At 51.2% G+C, this 7,523-nt stretch overlaps 1 pseudogene; it reads right to left on the bottom strand.

Annotated features, from left to right (window-relative positions):
* Window positions 1–5,398: 5,398 nt before the first annotated feature.
* On the bottom strand, window positions 5,399–6,626 carry LOC121834079 (annotated as a pseudogene).
* Between the last annotated feature and the right edge of the window lie 897 nt (window positions 6,627–7,523).

The following is a 7,523-nucleotide window of genomic DNA, read 5'->3' as shown; positions in this document are numbered from 1 at the left end:
GACCCTCAAAGACCAATCACCCTGAAGCGCGCGGAAGGACTTCATATTTCTGTCGTGCTTGAATCTCCGTATTTTCGACATTCTTTATTCTGTTCGGGAATGGCGACGTTTAATCCCCTCAGGTCGGCCAAAGCCCTCTTATTGAAAAATAATAAAAATGCTAGGTGCGGACCGGTGCCAAGCGATAGGTCCACGCCCGGTGTAAAGTTGAGGAACGCGAAGACACGCAGGGATAAAAAAACAAAAGAACAAGAAATTTAAGAAGAAGCGACAAAAAGCCGCGGACGGCCGCGCACGAAAAACTCAACCAAACGCAACACACGTTACAAACGCAACACACTGACGAAACTTCGGGCGGCGGGGCCACGAAGAACGACAAAACAGCACTCAATTCCCGACACAACGCGAAACAACTCACCGCTCGCGACATAAATGCAGCCGGGAACAACGTTCGCCTACGCATAGAAAACGAAAGTTCCAAGGAAGGAAAAGCTCCACTGGTGAACCCAAAGTCCAGGGGAAAGTTCAACCGTGGTTCAAAAAAAGTCCGAAGACTCACCGACGTCTTGGGTCCGACGGACGACGAAGGCTTGACTTTCCCGGCGTGGTGAACTGGTTGCTCGGCGGTCGACGCAACGCAGCCCCGCGCGCACACTCGCTCCCCGAAAAGGGAAAAACCGAAGCCCGTACGAGTCACGGGAACAGACGACGGGAGGAACGACCAGCCAACCTGACCGGCCCTTCTGGGAATCCGGCCTTCTCCCGCCACCCACCAGGGTCTCCGAGCTCGAGGTCGGGGGAAATAATTTCCTACTCGGACCAAGCTACCCGAGCAAAACATAAAAATAAAAACTCCCGACGACTGGCCTTGACAGAAACGCATGTCTACAATTTCTCCCTTTCAGGAAGGAGGCAATGAGCTGCCCGGCGGCCTTGTCCTAGCGGCAGAGAGGCGGGCACCTCCAAAGATAATCCGATAAGTGGAAGCGAAAATCGACAGGGATGGATTCCAAAGAGTTCCATAGGGGGTCTTAGTGAGAAAGAAAAACACGCGCTGAACAGAGACACAACCAAAATAAAGCAACAAAAAATGCAAAAATTCGTGACAGAAGGTCGCTACTCTCAAAAGCCCATTGTCAAATGGAAACAGGCTCGTTGCTTTTCTTTTTTTTTTTTTTTTTTCTACTCCGCGTTGTCACGAGAGTGCAGGTGCGTCGGTGCGCTTTGACGCTTGGGGCCCCTGCTTAGCATCTTAATTAATTGGCAACTCACAGGAAACGACATTTCGAATTGCCGGCGCTCGGATACAAACGTCCTGAATCCGACAAAGTTTCGAGCCACGCTCTGGTTTGCGCAGTCCGCGCAGCACCGCGGGAGGGGGGGGGGGGGGGGGGGGGGGCGGGAGGGGGGGGGGGGAGGGCGAGACGTCAGTAGAGCAAACGGGTTTTATCAACCGCCACCAGCCTAACACCAAAAAGGGTGAAACTTGTAATTTAAGGTTATTATTATAATGCAATTAAATGCAAAGGTGCAAGCGAGCTGGACAAGAAGGATAAAAATAATCCCTGGAGAAGGGGAACAAGAGCGACAAGGTACAAACAAAAATCTCCAAATACAGCTCGGTGACTGGTGCGCAACCGAAAAAATCCGCCTGGTCCGGGTATCGAACCCGGGATCTCTCCATTACACGTGGAGCGCTCTACCAACTGAGCTTTTTTTTTTTTTTTTTTTTTTTTTTTTTTTTTTTTTATTTAAAACTTTGTGATGCTATGTACATGTTAAAAACCACCACTCATGTGGCAGAGGCAGAGCACACTTGACACTCAATCTGTCCTCGGAGAGTATCGGGACCACGAACCGGTTACATCGATCCACATACAGAAGCGACCCCGGTGGGCACCATAAAAAGTCTCAAAAACTCGGCCAAGACAAACGCTTTTGGAACGCCTTCCAGTCGTCATATCCTGTCCACTCCCTCGCACTGAGGACTGAAGAAACATACTGGAAGTCATTAACAAAATGGCGCCAAGCAGGTTTTCCACCTACTGCAACCAGGAGGTGATCTGTCCTTGAGCGCCAGATAGCATGGAGACCCAGAAGGGCTAGCGTCTCGAGACAGCTTCTGTTTGTGCCGTTGCCAAACTCCAAAAATTTACAACTTTCCCATTCTGGGTAGAGCTGCACCTGAAGCGTTTGTCTAAGCTGGGCCCAGAACAATTGAGCATTGGTGCAATCAAAGAACACATGTCTCATGTCTTCCTCGTAGGGGCATAGCGCACAATTCGTTGACCATGGCACAAAGAAGCCCTTCTTGGCCAGCCAGTTTTTGACGGGTAAAACCTCGGTATGAAACTTAAAGAAAAAGTCCTTTGTGCCGGTCTTAACGGGGTAGAACGAAAGCCTTTTAAAAACACTGGACGATGTGTCGCGAAGGTTCGCACGGTATATGGGCACGGGGGTTAGCAGCTCCAGGGCATCCCAGTACAATCTGCGATATTTCACCTTTGCAAGGTATTCGTTCGAAAACATCGCGTGAAAGGTTTTCAATGCGCGCCCAATTTCTTTGTAGAATTTGAGCGTGCAAACTCCCTCGGACCATTCATTAGGTACCGGCATCCATTGAGCTGTGCATTTTCCGCCATGCTTTTGAATGGCTTTCCGCAAATGCTCGTTACGTTGGCTGCGAAAAAAGATAAATCTCTGCACTTGGAGCTTCAGTTCAACATTCACTAGACCGAGACCACCTTTCTCCCGGCAAAGGAACAAATTGCTGCGCCGCATGCGCTCGAACTTAGAGTCCCATATATACACAGCGCAGAACCGGTTCACTTTCTGAACATCAATAAGCTTACAAGGCATCGCTTGTGCCGCGTACCACACAGTAGGAAAAAATACCGAATTGCAGACCCTACTACGGTTAAAGAAGGACAAATATCTCCCATACCAGTCCTGTGCTTTGGCATGCAAACTTTTCATATGGATACCCGAGTCCCCAGTCCTGAGGCACTCGGGGGCCAAGCTTATGCCTAAATAGTTTGTCACTGCGCAACTCCATGAGATGCCCAGAAAGCTCTCAGGGCGAGCGTCCCAGGCTCCCAACCACGCACCGGTCGATTTCTTTTCGTTCAGTCGAGCACCGGACACACTGCAGAAGTCCGAAACGTGCTTCAGCGCTAGTTCCACCTCACTGCGTGAGGAGCACAACAGAGTTAAGTCGTCTGCGTATGCAAGTACCTTTAGTAGACTTGGCGCCCAGTTGAATCCTCTGATGGCACTGTCATTGATGATGCGCCGGCACAGGGGTTCAAGATAGAGTGAGAACAACACCGGCGACATAGGGCAGCCCTGACGAACCGATGAGCGGACGGGGATAGGTTTGGTGAGGCCTCCATTGACCTTGATGTTGGTCGATATATCCTTGTAACAGATCCTGACGTATCTGCCGAGCGTCTCGCCTATGCCACAATGGTCCAGCAGCCGGAAGAGGAACCAGTGAGAGACACGATCAAAGGCCTTGCTGAGATCCACTTGGAGCGCGGCCAGGGGGCTGCCCTCCACTAATGCGTCTTCGCACATGACTCTCATCATGTGCAGATTGTCCTGGATGCTTCTACCACGAATGCCATAAGCTTGATGGTCCCCAACCACGCAACGAATGCCCCGGTCAAGCCTCTTCGCTAAGATCTTTGCTAGAATTTTATAGTCCGTATTGAGGATGCTTATTGGCCGGAAGTCTTCAACGCTCGGACAGCTGTGAGGAGAGCGCTTCTTGGGAATGAGGACTACCATCGCCTGCCGCATGGATGGAGGGAGAAGATCTCGTGCAAGGATGTCGGAGAAAACCCTGCAGAGAAGAGGGACCAATAGATCTGCAAACTTCTTGTAGAACGCCGCTCCAAGGCCATCCACGCCAGGAGATTTCCGAGGAGACAGCTCTTTTATCGTGCTGGCAACCTCTGCTTCGGTGATGTCTTCATTTATGGCTTCCCTAACGTCCGCCGGGATGGAAGGCATCTGTTCCAAGAAGCTTTGCAAAAGTTCACCATCTTGAAAACTGTCTACTCCCAGCAGCTTTTCAAAAGCCATGTGGAGCGCTTGTTCTATGGCGGCCTGCTCCGAGACAGTCTCCGGGCCTACTTGAAGCTGCGAGATCTTATTAAATTGAGCACGCTGCCGTTCTTTCGTTTTAAAAATCTTTCCAGGCACTTCATCTTTCTCCACGGAGAGAACTCTCGACCGAATCATTGCTCCCTCATAGTCCTTTTCCATGATGGCCAGCAGGCGCTCTTTGCAGTTACGGATGTCTTCCGTAAAGAGTCCAGGGGACACGTTTTCTTCTTCAATTAAACGCTTAAGGCATCTTGTAAGTGAGCTTCGATCTTTTTTTCGTTCACGCGCCTTCGTTTGGCTGTGTTGTATAATCTCCATTTTTAGGCTTATTTTCATCTGTTCCCAACTAGCAGCGTCCACATGTTGTAATCCAGCTGCTTGCGTAATGAGATCCTTAATTTTATTGTTCAGCTCCTCATCCTCTGTCAAGCTGTCGTTCATTTTCCAGTTTTTCCAGTCGGACCTATACCGCCGCGATTTGGTGTGTTTTCCCAGACGCACGATTACGAGCGCGTGATCGGAGAAGGCAACGGGCAGCGCTTCATAACCGTCTAATGAGGCTTCTAGTTCGCTGGACACGTAGACCCGGTCGATCCTTGCGTGCGAGCTCGCCTGCCAATGTGTGAAGCCCGGCACAGCTGCCGAAATGGACTCTGTTGCGTCGTGCAAATCGTAATCACGCAGCAGCTTGCGCAGCTCCACACGGCTGGAGTCCGACAGAAGGCCATTTGAAGAGTCTTTACCACTCAGCACACAGTTAAAGTCGCCTGCCAGAATGGTGGGGCATGGCGTATCTAAATATTGCCGCAAGTTCTTGAAAAAGTCCTTGCGGTCCGCAGCTTCATTTGGCGCGTGCACTGCCACTAGTTTTACAAGCGCATCGTCATGTATAACATCGATGGAGCAAATACGGCCGCTTTGGTCGGTTTCCCATTCCGGAGCGATTTGGAAACCCTTATCTTTTCGAAGAAGGAACGCTGTGCCAGCACTGTATCCGACGGCTTTCGAATAAACAAAAAGAAAGTGTCGCTCAAAAAAAGATAGCATATCTTCATTGTGCTTTTCGCCTGATAGCTTAGTCTCTTGTAAAAACGCTATGTCAACCCGTTCCTTCAATAGTAGGTTTAGGAGCCACTGTTTGCGTTTCCGTGCTATCAAGCTGACACAATTGAATGTGGCTACTTTGAGCGGCCCTCGCATTTAAATCTACGGCGAGGTGAAAGAATAAAGGAGAAAGGCTTACTGTTTCGAGTGACCTCGCGTGCGGTCGTCCGGGGTGGTTCTGGGCTTTGGGTCGAATCTGCTCTTTCGCAAAGCGGTGTCTTTCCACTTCAACTCACAGCGTGATGGTTTGTCGGGGATTTGACTGCAGGCAGACCAGTCACAGAGCTCTGGTCCGGGGAGGCCGTCCCTTGCGTCTGCTTGGGATTGTTCCACAGCGCTGGCAGTGTCGACTTCTTGCACTGAGGTGGCCGTGCTTTCTGGTGCAGTTGTTTCTTCGTTGAACTCCAAATTTCCCGAGGAGTGTTCCTTGCGGCTGGGGTTGCCTGGTGTGAGCACTCCTGAGACTGGGCCCTCGGTGTCCGTGCCGTCTTGCCTTCCCTGGGCTGCTTCTACTGGTGATTGCTCTGCTGTGTCAGTCGCTGTCAGTGGCAGTGGGTCAGCTGAAGTGCTAGCAATGTCGGTGCCATAGGTTGCCTCTGCTTCATCCGCTTCCATGATGTGGTCGCTAACTTCTTCCGGTACCTCCGCGTTAGTGACTGACGCATACGTGCGCACACAGTCGGAGGCTTCGTGCCCGTAGCGATTACACTCCAGGCAGCGGGGAGCTCGGCAATCCTTGCGAATGTGCCCAGTCTTCTTGCATCTGAGGCACAACGGCGCTCGACCCGGCACCAGAACCAGCGCGCTCGCTCCGGGCATTTTCAACTGATGCGGGAGGCTCTCCCTGGTCACACCATCTTTCAACGTCATGCGAACGAGCCTTGTCTTCGTCTCTATCCCCGCAAAAAAACCTGAGCGCACTTTGTCTCGCGCAACTTCTAGCACTTTCCCGTAGGGTTCGAGAGCCCTCCGGACGAATTCATCAGGCACGTGAAACGGCACCCAGTGAAGCTTGAGGCTCACGTCGCTGGTGTCCGGATCGATGACGAGGCAAAGTTTCCCCTTAATTTTAAGTTGTTTTTCCTTCACGAGCTTCTGTTTTGCAGCTGAAGAGTGAAACGTAAGCATCCACACATGATTCATGTGAAACGCGCCGAACGCTGCAATGTCCTTGAGCACGGCGAGCCGCGCTATCTCGTTACGAAAATCGTCGAGTCGATATGGCCGCTCAGACACGTCACAGTGAAGAAAAACAGAGTTCAAAGAAGCGGTACCTGAAGTCAGGGGTGGCAGAAGAATCTTGTAGTCTTGGGGAACGTCATAAGCAGAAAAACCGCGGCCGAAACCGGCCGTTGGAAACGCTCCTACGGAGCTCATGATTCCACCGTCCGCACCCAACGAGCACCGGAAGTAGAATGCTCTACCAACTGAGCTAACCAGGGGTTAGACGTCAGTAGAGCAAACGGGTTTTATCAACCGCCACGAGTCTAACAGCAACAAGGGTTAAACTTGCAATTTAAGGTTATTATTATAATGCAATTAAATGCAAAGGTGCAAGCGAGCTGGACAAGAAGGATGGAAACAATCCCTGAGAAGGGGAACAAGAAAGACAAAGGACAAACACAAATCTCCAAACACAGCTAGGTGACCGGTGAGCGACCGAAAAAAATCCGCCTGGTTTGGGTATCGAACCCGGGACCTCTCCATTACGGGTGGTCACTCTCGCCGCTTCCTCATCGTCGAGCAGCGGGATCAGCTGGCGACAAGCCGCGGATGAAAGGCTTGAGCATCAACAGCCCAAGTGCACTCGGTGCCGATGCGGGCGATGCGGTTTCTGTCAACCGGTAGCCCAGCACAAGCCGTGACCGTTGCAGCTCTTCGTCATGACACGGTGTTGCAGATAGCAGGGTATAGTACAACTACACGGACCACCGAAGCAAACGCACTGTTATCGTAAATCTTGGCTTGTGATTGTGCCTTTGTAGATCATCTTATTCGTTTTGCTGGAGATGCAAACGATGGGCATTACAGAATCGTTTGCACATTCCGCATACCTCGCAAAAGCATTTACCCAGTCACCTTGCGAAAAGCGCAAAACACGGAGTCCGTACCGTCCTGACTCCCCCTGTCTTTTACCTGCTTTAGAGCAGTTTGTACCTGATAGTAGGTATGCCTACTAAAATTGAAACTTGAAACAAGGGCTAGTTTCAAGTTTCAATGCGGCCGGAAGACGGGCTCGAGGAGGGCACCCGGAGACATCCGGGTTTGGGGACATGGTCCGGGATCTCGGAGGCCATGGTGGTGAGCGA

Source organism: Ixodes scapularis, unplaced genomic scaffold (genome assembly GCF_016920785.2).
Source record: "Ixodes scapularis isolate PalLabHiFi unplaced genomic scaffold, ASM1692078v2 ptg000494l_1__unscaffolded, whole genome shotgun sequence".
Taxonomy (NCBI): Eukaryota; Metazoa; Arthropoda; class Arachnida; order Ixodida; family Ixodidae; genus Ixodes; species Ixodes scapularis.
Note: the sequence above shows the minus strand (reverse complement) of the source record. Positions and strands in the feature narration are given on the sequence as shown.